General features: G+C 41.4%; 2 protein-coding genes across 11 annotated transcripts in view; one reads left to right on the forward strand and one right to left on the reverse strand.

Annotated features, from left to right (window-relative positions):
- Nucleotides 1–15301, reverse strand: part of CD86 (CD86 molecule) — a 62233-nt gene that overhangs the window by 34433 nt on the left and 12499 nt on the right. For 4 of the 9 annotated variants that reach the window (XM_065539156.2, XM_065539152.2, XM_065539153.2 and 1 more), the window contains exon 1: nt 6674–6862. The exons of 3 other annotated variants lie outside the window; for them this stretch is intronic. The gene's annotated coding sequence lies outside the window, so the exon portion shown is untranslated. Of the gene's footprint in view, nt 1–6673; nt 6863–7090; nt 7227–15301 lie in introns of those variants that run through there. 2 more of the 9 variants (XM_065539157.2, XM_065539155.2) reach the window with 1 other exon arrangement.
- Nucleotides 6107–15301, forward strand: part of ILDR1 (immunoglobulin like domain containing receptor 1) — an 85225-nt gene continuing 76030 nt past the window's right edge. For both annotated transcript variants that reach the window (XM_074033332.1, XM_074033331.1), the window contains exon 1: nt 6107–6395. The gene's annotated coding sequence lies outside the window, so the exon portion shown is untranslated. The remainder of the gene's footprint in view (nt 6396–15301) is intronic.

Raw genomic sequence — 15301 nt, forward strand, 5'->3', positions numbered from 1 at the left:
TCTGACAGAGTATCTCATGATATATTTGACAGCAATAGGGAGAAATGTGGTATTAATATTGATACAGTTGTTATTCATTCATTTGCTATTGGTTCATTCATTCATTTGTTTCTTCCACAAATATTTATTGAACCAGGCATTGTGTTTGGTGCTAGGAATATAATGAGCAAAACCAGAAACAGTTCCTCTTCATGTGGTTGCCTACAGTTTAGTAGAAAAGCAAGATAGTGATCACGTAATCATACAAAGAAATGTAAAACTAGCTATGACAAGTGCTGCAAAAGAGAGGTTCATGGTACTTTGAGAGCCCATAACAGGATCAGCCTAAACTGAGATTTGAAGAATGATATAGTAGATTAAAAATAAACACATATTCTTGGCTACTCCTCCTCCCATGAAGAGGTAGAGTCTGATCTCCTCTCTTTGAATCTGGGCTAGCCTGAGTGACCTGTTTGACCATTGAATGCAGTACAAAGGGTATTCTGGGACTTCAAAAGCTAGGTCATAAGAAGCCTTGAAGCTTCTACCTGTCTGTCTTGAGTACGTTTTCTGGAGTTCTGAGCCACCATCCCGAGATGTCCCACTATCCCGAGACCATCATGCTGGAGAGGCCTGTATAGCTGTTTGGGTCAATGGTCCCATCTGGGCCTTCCTCCCATCTCTACCAAGCCACCAGACATATGAATAAAATCTTGGATCTTCTAGATCAGGGGTCAGCAAACTACAGCCTGTAGGCCAAATCTGGCTACCACCTACTTTTATTAATAGTTGTACTGGAACACAGCCATGTCTATTGTAAATTATTATCTGTGGCTGCTTTTGCAGTACAATGGAAGAGTCGAACAGCTATGATGGAGACCTCATGGCCTGCAAAGCTGAAAACATTTTCTATGTGGCCTTTCATAGAAAAAACTGCTTGATCCCTGCTCTAGATCAGCACTGTCCAATAAGAATATAAAACAGGCCAGGTGCGGTGGCTCACACTTGTAATCCCAGGACTTTGGAGGCCGAGGCGGGGGGATCACCTCAGGTCAGGAGTTTGAGACCACCCTGGCCATTATGGGGAAACCCCGTCTCTACTAAAAATACAAAAATTAGTCGGGCGTAGTGGCGGGCACCTGTAATTTCAGCTACTCAGGAGGCTGAGGCAGGAGAATCACTGGAACCTGGGAGGCAGAGGTTGTGATAAGCAGAGATCGCGCCCCTGCACTCTAGCCTGGGCAACAGAGTAAGATTCCATCTCAAAAAAAGAATATAATGCAAGCCACAATTACAAGCCACAGATATAATTTGAAAACTTGTAGTAGTCACATTAAAGAAATTAAAAAGAAATAGGTGACATTAATTTTAATAACATATTTTATGTTATCTAATGTATCTGAAATATTATAATCTCAATGTGTAATCAGAATAAAAATTATTAATGAATATTTTAAACGTTTTTTGGTGGTACCAAATCTTCAATAATCATGTGGGTGTTTTATAGTTACAGCACATCTCAGTTAGAACTGGCTGCATTTCAAGTGATCAGTGTCTACAAAACTGGACAGTGCATCTCCAGATCGGCCCATCCATCAGCTTAATAACATCAGGTGATACCAGTTGATGGCGTGAGGAACAGAAAAATCAGCCAAGGCCTGCTCAAATTCCTGACCCCAAACATTGTGAGAGTGGGTAAGGGTTTCCTTGTTCTAAGCTGCTAAGTTTGGGGACAGTTTGTAATGTATCAATAGGCAAACAGAACAGATTGAATAGGTAGGTGCTAAGTAGGTGAAGGGCTTGGGAGTTGACAGGAAGAGTTCTCGGCAAAGGGAACAGCATATGCAAAGGCACTGAGGCAGGAGGGCACATGAGAGAAGGTACGAGGAGGTCCCTGTGGCCAAAATGAAGAGACAAGTGAAAGACAAGGCTGAAGAGGTGAGCAGGGGCCAGATCACACTTGTCTTCTGGGTCAGTTAAAGATTTCGGTCTTTATATGTGAACCATCAAAGAAATTAGAGCTGAGAGTGACATCATCAGATTTGCATTTTGAAAAGATGACCATGGTTTCTGTGTAGCAAATGGATGACAGCGAAGCCAGGACAGATGCAGGAAGACCAATCAGTTGGCTACTGCAGTTGTTTGAGTAAAAGAAGATGGCTGTTTGGTCTGGGATAGTAGCAGGTGAAGTGAGGGAAAAGTGGATAGATCAAGAAATATTTAGAATTATAATTAACAGGATATGGTTATAGATCAATATAGGAAATGAGGACAAAGTATTGTTTGATTTATTCATTTATTCATTTGACTCAGCAACTGCATCATTCTTGTCTAAAAGACTGATCCCACAGTGGATGCTACAAGACTCTGTGTTTTACTATTTCACTTTCACATATTTAGTAAAACTACTAATAAAAGCAACAGAAATCAAACTTATGCTGTGCAGATGGGACAAAATGAGATCGCTCAAAAATTGGTTAGCTGAATTAATATTCATAAAGCCTGAAAAGAGAGACTAATACTAACATGATGAATTTCTTAAGGGTAAGTGTGAGAATCTGTACTTCAGTTTTGAAATAACAACTGTATAAGAGGAATGAGTGGACACAGGAGAAATAGTCTATCCATAGTAAACATAAAAATCACATAAATGTTAGTGTGGTACGGCTAACTAAAATTTCATCCAATCCTAGTGTAGGATTCATTCACTGAACTCTGCTAATCAGACCACATCGCTTGTGGTATCACGTTCTGTGAGGTCAGTTATACTTGAATGACACTGACAAATTCAGTTTATCAAGGGGAAGGGCAGCAAGGTTCACTAGTGAATAATGAAATTATGTCAGATGAAGAACAACTAAAAGGACTACGGTAATGAACCTGCAGAAGAAAAGATTGCAAATATATGCTGGCCATCTGCAAATATTTAAGGGCCCTTCCATGGGAGGATACATACACTGTTGCTGAAGGGCAAGTAGTTCCAATAACTAAAAGTTACAGGGAGCCAGATTTCAGTTCCAGACGATGGAAAACTTTTAATAGAGAGCTACAATCAATGACTGGATTTTCTTGTAAGGTGATAAGCTCCCTGTCACCAGTACTATTCAAACCAAAGTGGGGGTAATAACACAGAAGAGACATTTTAGGAGCGAATCTCGAATTGAGTAGGCGGTTGAACTCATAACTTTTCAGTTCACCGCTAAGATTCTCATTACATTTCCAGGAATAAGGAGAAATAAAGGAGAACATCTGGACACTCCATTGCTCTCACCCTGAGTCAGTTCCTCTCATTTTAACATAGTAGACAATATGGTACATTTAAAGTATCTCTATCCCTGTCTGGGTAGAGTCTGCTGAGCTGGCTACAAGTGATCCAGGGCTTCAGAAGACATGTATAGCAAGCACTTCTACAGCTTGGAAGGGTGGTGTAAAGGTGGTAATAGTTGAGCTGAGCTTTGACAGTGAGTCAGACTTGGTGTCAGAACTGTACCCTGCATGTTAGAACTTACACGAGTCTATTTCTGTTACAGCAGATGAGGTTCCACCCAGTATTGGTTCTAAGTAATTAAGTCTGCTCATTCTGATACTCCCACTCACGAGGGCTGTCAGCCTAGGCCACTGCACTGTTTAACAGTCTTCCTCTGAGAAACACTGTCTTCATTTAACAATAACAATTGTTAATTTCCTAGAACTCAACGTGGTAACTATCTTCCTCTGTCCTTGAAAGGCTTTGCAAGCTTCCGATAATTCTTCCCAAGACAGATTCCTGATAATACATAACCCTGCATCCGAGGCATCTGTTTAATGGATCTCAAAGAACTGATGCTTCCAAAAGAACCATTTTTTAGTGTTGATTGAGTTTCACTGGATAAACATTTCAGCCATATTTTTGATACACACATACATGCACACACGTGTAAAAACATCAAGTATAACCTTGTGTTTGATGCTTTTCATTGGCATAATGTTCTTTGGAAACTTTTTGAGACCCAATCAAATAACATTTTTTAAGGACACATGGAAATGGAGGAGTGATCACGGAATTTTTATAATAAGAAAAGCTGACTGGACTGAAGCAGAGGTTGTCTTTGGACAAATAATGGGAAATTAGTTTCTATAAGTAAAGCAAGGAGCAAGATAGCTTAATAGCACATGGAAAGTCAAATAAGGAATTCATATTTAATTTAACAGAAAATTGGGAGTTTGGAATTAATAGTTTGGGAGCAGAAAAATGATGTAATGACAGCTTAAAGAAAATAACCCTGTCAAGAGGTGACGGCTGGTATCAGGGTGGATCAAGAAAGCCAGTATTATAGGCTCATCGACTTGAGATGGTGAGCCCGAAGCAGTAAAGGGGTGGTGGGCATGACGAGTTGTATCTAGAATCGAAACTCTCTGAGTCAAAGCGCACCCTATTTCAAACTACTGATGAATTTGAAAACAATGTTTTTTTTTTCCTTTTTGCCAAAAAAGTAAGGATCATGCAAAGTTTCACAGTGCTTCTCCTAGTCTGTGCTCATCCACTCGAGGGCTCTGACTGCCAGGAATGAGGCTTACAGAACTCACTAAAAAGGAGCCATGCCCATCCTGGCCCCCTAAGGTAGCCTGATTCTTGTTTTCTCAGAAACAGCATCATGGTCAAAGAGAGGAAGCCAACGTTTCAGGGCCACAACTTGAGGGGCCTTCTCTCCCCATTCTGCGCACCAGTCCTACCCTGCTGCTTGGAATTCCCACATTACTCATTCCTTGGGCTAAGGCATTTTTTGAAAGCCCCTGTTAAAATGCAAATGCTAGCTGGAGGAGAGAGGGTTTTTTTTTGTTTGTTTGTTTTTAAGCCATTAGGCATTAGGTTCAGGTTAATTTATCTAAAAAGACATGGAACTTAGAAAGGAATCATATCCATCCATGAATAAAGGAGGACCAATAGGGAACGAGATGCTTCCCGGTGTTGAGGTCTCAGGGCCATGATGGGGAGGTGGAAAGTGCTGAACACACACTTTTCTTCCTCCAAACATATTCAAAATGGCGCCTATTCCCCAAACCTCAGCCCCAGTGTAAGCCAATGTACAGTTCTGAAACAGCGCTGTATAGGAGATGAGAGGAGAGATAAGGGCCAGTAAAGGGCTGTGTGCCTAGCCTATGGCCCTACCCTTTCTCCCACCCCACAAATACTCTTACCTGCCATGAAAGGTGAATTGCCAGCACTAGAATGGACTGTGGAAAACCGCCCAGGGACCTCTCTGCCACCCTCTGCGCTTGCTTTTGCTCTAGTTTTATCTCTTTGAAGCTTCAATCCCCTGGCCTAGGGACCCCTAACCTCAACTCCCACCTCAATCTGATTTTTGAAACATGGTATTTCAACCTTGATTTTTCTGCTGAAGAATCTGGCTTGGCTCATCTCATCTTTCTCATATTTTCTCCCCATCCGCCCTAGCCTTGACTCCATAAAATCCCATCCTCACCCCACCCAGGAAGAGGCATATGAAATTCAAGAATAATAGACTAACCAAAATATCAAATGCAAAGGCTTAGTAATTAATCAGCTGATATAGTCACATAGAACGATTTCCTCCCCTTTAAAGCACTATGTAGTCATGTTTAGTGTGATTAAATTAATGTGATTTCCCCACTAGGCTAGAAACCAAGAGTACAGCTTCACCTTATGTCTTTCATGCTACCTGTTAAGTCCCTAGTACTTGGAATATAGCAAGCACTTAATAAATATATTAGGAACACATAAATAGAGATTTATAAAAGCTTCCATTATACACAGGATAGCTCACATAAATAATATTAATGGTATCTGCAGCAGCAGATATAACACGAACTGCAAGTCTGAGCACATAAATAGACTCATTTTAGTCCAGGGCCTTAGTCCCAAAATTGAGGTTACATGTAAGACAAACAGTTCATCTCCTTCATTATTACAGTTTAAGAGGAGTAGGAAGTTCCCTTTGCCAAAAACTATTTTCACCTGACTCTCCAGAACCTTAAATTACTATTAATGGAGATGATATTTTAAGCCCGTTTGCAAATGCAAATGCAAATATGTTCACAGCATGTGAAACAGTACGTTCAATCACTTGCCTGGGCTCTTTTTTGGCCCAAGAATATTTCTTTTTAAATTAGTTCTTGGTCTCTGGTGCCAAGTGGGGCTAATATTGGGATGGGGCACTTGGATGGGAAGAAATATTGGGGAAGGGTCTCTGGACCAGAGAAGGGAAAGGTCAAACAGGAAAGCCAAGTAAGTCCGTTGCAGAGAGGCTGCAAGAGGAGGAAATCCCCCTTCTCTGGATTTCCCACTGGCACAGGGGACTCAGGCGGGGCCAGCTGACATCTTTGGACTGCTTCTTCTAGAGCAGAGGCTGCTCAGAGACCCCAGCACCCCAAGGCCAAGGACAGCTGCCAGTTATTTGGTAAGTGGCACCTTCTATTTCCTGCCTATTCTGTCTCTTAGCTCACAAAAAACAGATGAAGGGATCTGGCAGGAAGGGATACATTTTTTGTAATATCCCACCTCCAATGTAGTCAATCTGAGAAGCAAACCTGATGGTCAGAGGTTTTAAGCATGCTCTCTGCAACCCCTTTTACTCATTCCCTGGCCGGCCATTAGCTCATCAGCACCTCTGCCCAGATGCATCTTGCAGCTTTATCTCATGCCACTCCCTAGGCGTCTGAGCCTCCACAAACATACCTGTCACAAATGCCTGTCCACTGCAGCTCCAAAAAGAGACCAGATGCATAAGCACAGCAGCATTCCCAAGGAACACAGAAGCAAGGTAGTAAGAAAAAAACAAAAGGAGTCTTTGCGAGCTCCCCGTACCTCCTAAGGCTCCTTGCAGAGAGGAAAATAATGTCAGGACTGACGGCAGAACTCAAATACAAAAAGGGGAACTGACTAGAGAAACAACACCACAGCCAGGGACAGTGCTCTTGCTTGGTTCCAAATAACTTCTGTCGGCAGGTGGGCATTTCCACTGATGAGAATGACTACAAACGTACCCTCGGAGCATGAGTGTAAAGCCCTGGGAAACCCCCAAAGGCAGCCCCATCCACAAACATGACAAAGAGGCCTTCCCTGACAGATTCCCAGAGATCCCAGAGTACATACAGCCTTTGAAGCCCATAGGTGAAAATGCAGTTCAGTTCAACAAATGTGGGCAACCATGTGGCAGGCACTGAGTTCCACAGGCTTCAGAAGACAGTCTTCAGTGAGTGAGAGCAGAGAGGCCAGGTGCTTCACTTCTAGCCCTTCCCCCAAATCATTCATTAAGTACACCTCTCCACCCATCCTGTTAGAAGGCAATTGACGTACACAACCTTTATTTTCAGATGATCCTAATCTAACCCCAATTGTATGAATCTAGAATGTTTCTGTTACCTTGGTCCACTATTCCCGGTAGTGGGTGGTGCTCTTGAGTTTGGCTACAAGTCACAAGCAGAAGTGGGAAAGGTGTGTAAACGCCCAGCAGATTTCTCCAAACCTAGTGCTTCAGCGGGGACAGGTTTCACTCATATATGATCTTCCCCCAGGTGCATGCCTCCTTTTTCTGCCCTGATCAGGCACTGCAAAGTCCTCTGCTCAATGTGGGGGACATTTACGTGCCTCTGAGGTCTGTGGCACTTGAGCTTAAAAAGAGAGAAGCAGCCCCCTCTGGGCATGCCTCCCTGATCTCTTGGAGGCTAGCTGTGTCAAAGTCGCAAGCTGACAGTTTGTTGTTGACAGGGTTGTGGAGGCTCATCCACACAAAAGCGTGTGGTGCAACGGAAGGGGTGTGGGTTTGGAACTGGTGGTCCGAGGTCCAGTCCTGGCTTGACCACTGGACCCTGGGCCAGTTATTGAGCATGTTTGAATATCAGTCTTCTCACTTATGAAATGTGATTCATAATCACTTTTTGCTGCATTGTTATGAAAAACAAAGGAGTCTTTGCCTGTAAATAACGTGGCACTGAGTATGCCAAGCAGTTATTTCATCTTCATTACTACTTTCCTATTTTCTTTTCAGACTTTCCCAATTCTTACTTTGACCTTTGCACAAAGATCTCCCTCCCTTCTGTCACTACAGAGGTCTGTAAACAGGTCTGTAAAACCCTTCACCTTTCATCCAGGGCTTCTCAAACCCACAGGGCTCCCCCAGAGTCCAGGGTCTTGACTCACAGGGTCATCACTTCCTCCCAGTCATTCTATGTTCAGACCTTGGAAACTTCATCCTTCATACAGATAGATCCCACCTGGGGTTTTCCTCTGGATTTTACAATCACAATTTTTTTGCTGTTGTTTGAAAGGGTTCATTTGATTTTCTCATTGTAACATATGACCAATTACCCACCTATCAGAGCATAGGGGAAGTAACTCATATTTCACTTAATTTTCATGTTTCCTTCTTTTCCTTGTACTCAGCAGTCCAAATATAAGACAGGCTAAATTGAAAGGCTAGCTGTCAAAATATTTGGAGTAGTATTTCCCAAACTTTCATCATTCTAGCTACTAGTAACACTTCATACTCATGTAAAATCTGTTTCATTATTTATATAGTATTTTTATAACATACTTTAAGTAAATCTATTTAGAAAAAAATCTTTGTGTTAATACTAAATCAGAAAGCAGTATCATTTTCCATAAACAGATCAGTAAAAATAAATATCACAGTGCACTCTGGAGTCACAGGGACCTGTGTTCAAACCCTGCTCCACTACTTAATGCCTGTGTGTTCTTGGGGCAGTTATTTAACCTCTCTGAGCTTTGGCTTCCTCACAGAAGTAATACTAAATATCTCATAGGCATGTCATGAGGATTAAATAGAATGGCATATATATGGTGCCTAGCACAGATCCTGGCAATAGTAGGCTCTTAAAAAAAAGAGTTGTTTTACTGTTTTCCCTTCCACAGCACTTCTTTAATCTACTTATTTCAGTTCCTACTTAGAGTAGCCTCCTCCAATGCTGTAACGTAGAAGGATATTAAAAAGAGTAAAGAGAGATGAATGGTGAGGCAGGCAGCAGAAATCAGGGGTGATATGGTGTCATGGAATTCTCTTATTCTCCAACTTAGCTAGAGTTACTAGGCTGTAAGGGACCTCAAAAGTCATCATTCCAGCCTCTCACTCAAGCAAGCAAGGACCCCTTCAGTGTCATGACAGATACATGTCTAGCCTGTGCTTTCTTACTTGTCAAGTTGGGAAATTCACTATTTGATAAGAGAGTTAACAGAAAAATATCTTGTTTATAAATAATCCCCAAACTACTGACACTCACTCCTCTGATCCTTAAGTACCATCTACTTGTCTCTGTCCTGTTTTCTAGAACTACGAGAACATATTATTTTATCCTTTTATATAAACCCTTCCAAATAACTGAAAGCTGATTTTGTAAATTTCCTTAGTAGTCTCTCCTCTCGGCTGAATACTACAGTCCTCAACTGCCCCTCATGCCGATGGTCTCTAGGACCCTCATCCATTGGCAGCTCTGCCGCCAGCACCCTTCTCCCTGAGTCAGTCAACCTACCTCCTAGCAGAGAAGGCTCTCAGGGCAGAACAGGCAGTGAACAAGATCACTTTTGTTAATGAGTCTGAGATTGAATTAGCCTTTCAACAGTTGCAGGGGGTTGCTGACCATGGCTTTTTTTCCACATGTCAAATCAGATCACAACCCCCTTGCCCCATCTTGTTTGTGTGACAGGCCAGCAGTCAGTCAATCAAAATTCCTCTAACTCCCACATATGTCATCAGAGCCGAGGGTGGAGCGGGGCCAACTGTGATAGTGGTCAACAGCGTTGTCCTTGGCTGACAGGAGGCCGAGCCCAATGGAGAAGATCAGTTCCTTGTGTTTGGTGAGGAGGAAGTTGCTGAGGTTACTTCAGAAAGCTGCTTTCTGTGTGGGCCTACTTCCTCCACTGCCTCATTCTCTGATGTTCTCAGAACTGAAGAGGCCAAGGCTGCAAGGATAAGCAACCAGAGGGGGAGAGGCTACACACAGCAGCTGGTATGTGTGGGTGTGAAAGTTGCCCTCACCAAACTTCACCAGAGATCTACTCCATGTGACAGAGCCAGAAACCCATGGGAGTCTAGAAACATCTGAACATTTAGCTGAGTTTTCCAAGTTCAGTCATCTGTTTGTTGTTATATGGAAGTGGCCTCCTGTGGCCAGTGGTCAGGTGTAAAAGCACTCTAGGAGGTGGCGCTGATGGGAGTTCTAATATAGAATAGTTTTCACAAATAATTAGAGCAGCATTATTTATTGAAATGTTAATTACTGTTTATTTTCTAAGCTTTCTTGATGCAGAGGTTTGTGCAAGGGGGAAAGCAGAAGAGATACAAGATCAAAGGTTCATCGAGACTTTTGTGAAAGCCCATGGAAGAGATGATGCAGGTGGCTTAGAGGTGAAAGGAGAGGGAGAGAATGCTTTTGAAATGCAAGAAGGGAGGGCAGGGGATGGTTGTATGGGTCCCGTGAGCAGTAGAAACCCAACTAACCCTCTGTCCGTGCTCCCGAGGGGTAGCAACCTCAGGTGTGATGGCTCATACCTAGAAAGGCAGTGTGCTTTGCTCATGGGGCCCAGCCTCAGTAGATATTCTCATTTCCCACTGTGGCATGGGGGCAGGGAGCTGCCGGACTTCACAGGCCACTATGGGCTCAGATAGTAAGGGTGCCAATGGCAACCAGGACGGACTAGGGACTTGAGGTCCTTCCATCATTTTCCAGGTACCAGGTGAACTTCTTGAATTCTGACTGGGCTGCAGGAAAGGAAGGTGACGCCTGCATGACCCAGTTACGGTCTCTTGTTTAACCAGCAGAATGGAGGCTCACAGATGGGATTAAGTTGAGCTAAAGGAAATTTTCAAAGTGATGATTTTTTATGTACTTGGATTCATGGATGGAAATTCATATCCTATACATAATATAATCTATGTGAGAAGGACAGGATTTCACTGTAAACACAGTTCCTGAATTATTCTTAATTTAGAAGTGATGCAGCTCAGGACTGGGTTGTCTTCTTATTCTCAGCCTGCTGCACAATTGCTAATAAAGTAGGATTGTCAGCCACAGCCCCCAGGACTTGACACTCCCCTTTAATTAAACTCTGCTGGGTCCCTAGTTCCCTGACATTACCTGAGAGTGAACATAAGACATTTGCAGTGAATTTTTATTTTTACTGCTACTGTAAATTGTATTTTTAAAACCCTTCCTCCTTAAAGCAGAAACACATATCAACCATTATATGAATAAAAAGACATGCCACAGATTGGGAAAAAATATTTGCAAAAGATATATCTGATAAAGGACTGGTATCGAAAATGCACAAAGAACTCTTATAACTCAAAGATAAAAGAACAAACAGCCCAACTTAATAAGGAGCAAAAGATCTGAACATATACCTCACCAAAGAAGGTGCACGGACAGCAAATACGCATATGGAAAGATGGTCAGCATCATATGTCATTACAGAATTGCAAATTAAAACAGTAAGATACCACTACACATCTACTAGAATGGCTAAAATCCAAAAATCTGACAATACCAAATGCTGCCGAGGATGTGGAGCAACAGGAAGCCTCATTCATTGCTGGTAAGAATGCAAAATGGTAAAACCGCTTTGGGAGATAGTTTAGCAGTTTCTTAAAAAACTAAATATACTCTTACCATATGATCCAGCAATCACACTTCTAGGTATATTTATTCAATTGAATTGAAGACTTATGTCCACACAAAAACCTACACATGAATACACACGAGGTACTTGCCACCAAATGATTTTCAACATTATACAACTTCAGTTATGTATGATATCCTCATGATTAAACACCATCTTAAGAGCATGAGGTAGAATCTAACTAGTCGTGTAGGTCACAACTAAGAAAAATATATGAATATGTATAGCCACTTTTATTCAAAAACTGGAAGCAACTAAGATGCCCCTCAGTTGGTAAAGCTGTGGTATATCCAGACAACGAAATATTTTGTGGTAATAAATGGAAATGAGCCATCAAGATGTGAAAAGACGTGGAGAAAACTTAAATGCACATTGCTTAATGAAGATGCCAGTCTGAAAAGGGTACATACTGTATGATTCCAAAGATAGAACATTCTGGAAAAGGCAAAACTGTGGAGACAGTAAAAAGATCAGTGGTTGCCAGGAGTTGGGGAGAGGTGGGAAGGGTGAACAGGCAGAGCACAGGGGATTCTTAGGGCAGTGAAGCTATTCTGTATGATACTATAATGGTGGATGCATTACATTATATGTTTGTCAAAATCCATAGACCTGTACAACCCAAAGAGAGAACCTTAATGTAAATTATGGGCTTTAAATAATAATAACAACGAAGCAGCAACAATGGCTTAATTGTAAGAAATACATCACACTAGTACAAGATGGTAAAAATAGGGGAAATTTTGTGCCACAAAGGGAGTAGATGGGAATTCTTGTACTATCTGCTCAATTTTTTGAAAATCTAAAACTGTTCTAAAAATAAGTAAAGTCTCTTAATTAAAAACACACACACACACACACACACACACACACTAACCACATACACGGATTTCTGGTAAAGTAACTAAATTAATAATGTGACATTTTAGAGGGCTGCTAGACTAGTGGGAAAGAAAATTAGCATCAATTTCACAGTCCACATTGTTCACTTCCCCATGTTGCACCCTTGGAATCAAATGCTAGACATAGAACGTTGTTGCGAAAAGTCTCCTTTTGTATTTCTGCCTTCTATTTTGACACTTTCTGCATTTTTCTGGTGCAGAACCCTAGACTTTTATGTCAATTCCTTAGGTAAATTAAAGAAAAGGCCCCAGTTTTCTAAGGGCGAGATCAATTTTTAAAAATAGCTTTCAGTTCCATGTTTCTGAAGGAACATTCTTAGAAATGTAATGAGTTTCTTGTTTCTTTGAGGGGCGACACAATTGTAACTTGTACTTTAAAAGTAAATTTTACATAGTTAAGCATTAGAAGTTGAGTATTTTTCTTTGTGTGAGCCAAAAGTTTGCAGTCTTAGCATTTATATCATACCAGTAAGTGACCGAGGTAGGGTGGGACGGACTCTCACTCTCCTAACCTCTGTCACGTCCTCCACTCCCATCCTAGGCTGGCTTTTTCTGCCTCCCTAGCTGCCCTGGGGAATCTTCTTTTATTTACTTTCTCATGATGCAAATTCACACCTACCATTCATGCATGCTAAGGAAGAGGCAATGTATATTGTTTTCTTGCATTTAATCAATTTCTGAACCCAGAAACTAGGACCCAGGGACACATTTTTGTCTAGATGTCTTCAAGCGAGAAGTCAGAAAAGCAAGGGACACTAAGAGGTATTTTCAGGATTCCACAAGTGAATGCAAAAGACTGTCTGTCTTTACTATCTCTCAAAATCACATGGTGGCTTCAGCAGCAAAATACACTTATTTGAATTGAAGACTGAATTTGCTTATATTAAAAGGTAGGTTCAGGAGAAAGTTGTCAAAAGGGTAAGCATTAGGGTGTATGCATTTTAGAAAAAGTACCATTGAATTGGGGATAAGTATAGCCTTCAGATGTGCAGTTGCTTTAGCAGAACGGGCAGTGTGGAAGATGAGAAAGATGGGCGCCTGGGTAGAGCCCAGGCTAGTGACAACCGCAGCACATGGGGAACCAGCAACCCCGTACCCAGGGTCTAAGTGAGGTCTCTGGTCTGATGGAGACAAGGCAGAGTGGAGTCGAGGTGTGCTGGGGCATGCCCAGAATCAGGAGCTCCTCAGAAGTGTGTGGAGGAGGGTCCATCCCTAGGGGCAGGCCACAGGGGCCGGGGGGACCTGGACCACAGGACACGGAAGCAAGGCTAAGCCAGAGAAGGACTGTAGTGTGGGAAACTGATGGGCTCACAACTCACCCCGTGGACACGGACACTAAAGACCAGGATCTAGCGGCAAGGCAACATCCAGAGCACCTCTCCTTCATCACCTGTCTGTCGTGTATCTCAACACCTCATGGAAGGGGTTGGCTAAGGTTTCAGAGGTGGTGCCAGGGCTGCATAGGAACTGGCAATCACTATTGACTCTAGTAATACACAAATATGCACATTTTTGATGCTTTACCTTTGTTCCTATCCATCTTCGAATCTCAGTAATATTTCCCATTTTCCAATAACACCTTAAAATTCACAGATGTAATTGCACCATTTGGAATTTCTAGTTTTTTAAAATTTCCTTCATTCAATCAACAAATTCTTAACTAGCTCTGACTGAATGAAGGCCTTGGACTGGTCTTGAGATCCAGGGTGAGCTAAGAAGTGTGGTCCCTGCCCTCCTAGAGACCATAGTTGAATTTAGGAGACCTACACTGACCTAATAAAGTTGAGGTACTTGCCACCAAATGATTTTCAACATTACATAACTTCAGTTATGTATGATATCCTTATGATTAAACACCATCTTAAGAGCATGAGGTAGATTCTAACTAGCTGTGTAGGTCACAGCTAAAAAAAATTTCCCCCGGTCTCTTGTCTCAGGAATAGGTTTATCGATATATCTGTTCTCCTTCTGTTCATATTTTAAATGGTTAGGGTGCCTGCATAAACATTTGTCATGGATAACACTGTAGAGAGAACTTCCTGGGGGAAGGACAGTCTAAGTGATTTAAGTTCCTTTCCAATTTAATAATTCTGTATTCTAGCTATTCAGTAGGATTTACAATCTAATCTTACAATATCAGGACTTCTTCTGATAGGTTATAAAAAGATGGTCTATTATTTAACAAATAACATAACTATGTAAAATATTTCTCATACCAATGAAATATATACAGCAGCACATTTAAAAATTAAATATCAATAAACTACCAACACCTGTGATGTTACCTTTCAGAACTCAAAGTAGATACCTGATTCCCAAACTTGTTACCTTTTCAATCTTTACCTGAGAATATTAAACCAATATTCAAAAGACTGTGACTCTGAATTTAAGTGGCCTATTTGTCTAAGGGTGTGCATTTACATATTCTGAGAAACTGTCATTTCTTTACAAAGCATATGACATTTGCCATTTTCTTTATAACCTCAGTTAGAAGAAATAAAATGAGGTAATATTCTAAATGTAAAAGTTGCTTGAAGGTTAAGTTCATATTTTTTTTTCTATGCATGCAGGGGGAAGGGATATAATACATAACAAAACTAACACATTTTAACAAATGGCAGCATATTTAAAATTTAAGGAAGCATGAAGATCCGTGAAAGCACCTTATGTAAAATATTTATTTGAGTATAAATTAAATGTACACTACAAAGTAAAATGAAATAGATTGGGGTATATAGAACACAGGCAATATGACTAAACTTGTTAAAAAAAA

Source organism: Macaca fascicularis, chromosome 2 (assembly GCF_037993035.2).
Source record: "Macaca fascicularis isolate 582-1 chromosome 2, T2T-MFA8v1.1".
NCBI classification, from domain to species: domain Eukaryota; kingdom Metazoa; phylum Chordata; class Mammalia; order Primates; family Cercopithecidae; genus Macaca; species Macaca fascicularis.